Raw genomic sequence first — 248 nt, 5'->3', positions numbered from 1 at the left:
CCACGAGCTCTTGCCAGAGTGCCGTGCCCGCTTCAGGTCCCTCTATGGGGATGAGCCTGGCAGCCCCAGCCCCACCAAGTGCTCCCCGCTGCTGCTGGCAGAGTAGCATTATCGGTCCCTCATGCTGCTGCCATATGTTCTCACCCCAGGCAGGAGTCTGGGCTGGGACAGGCTGTGCTGGAGCCTGGCAGCCCCAGCCCCACCAAGTGCTCCCCGCTGCTGCTGGCAGAGTAGCATTATCGGTCCCT

Source organism: Nestor notabilis, unplaced genomic scaffold (assembly GCF_000696875.1).
Source record: "Nestor notabilis isolate BGI_N333 unplaced genomic scaffold, ASM69687v1 scaffold17547, whole genome shotgun sequence".
NCBI classification, from domain to species: domain Eukaryota; kingdom Metazoa; phylum Chordata; class Aves; order Psittaciformes; family Psittacidae; genus Nestor; species Nestor notabilis.
The sequence above is the reverse complement of the archived record's forward strand: the minus strand, read 5'-3'. Positions refer to the sequence as shown.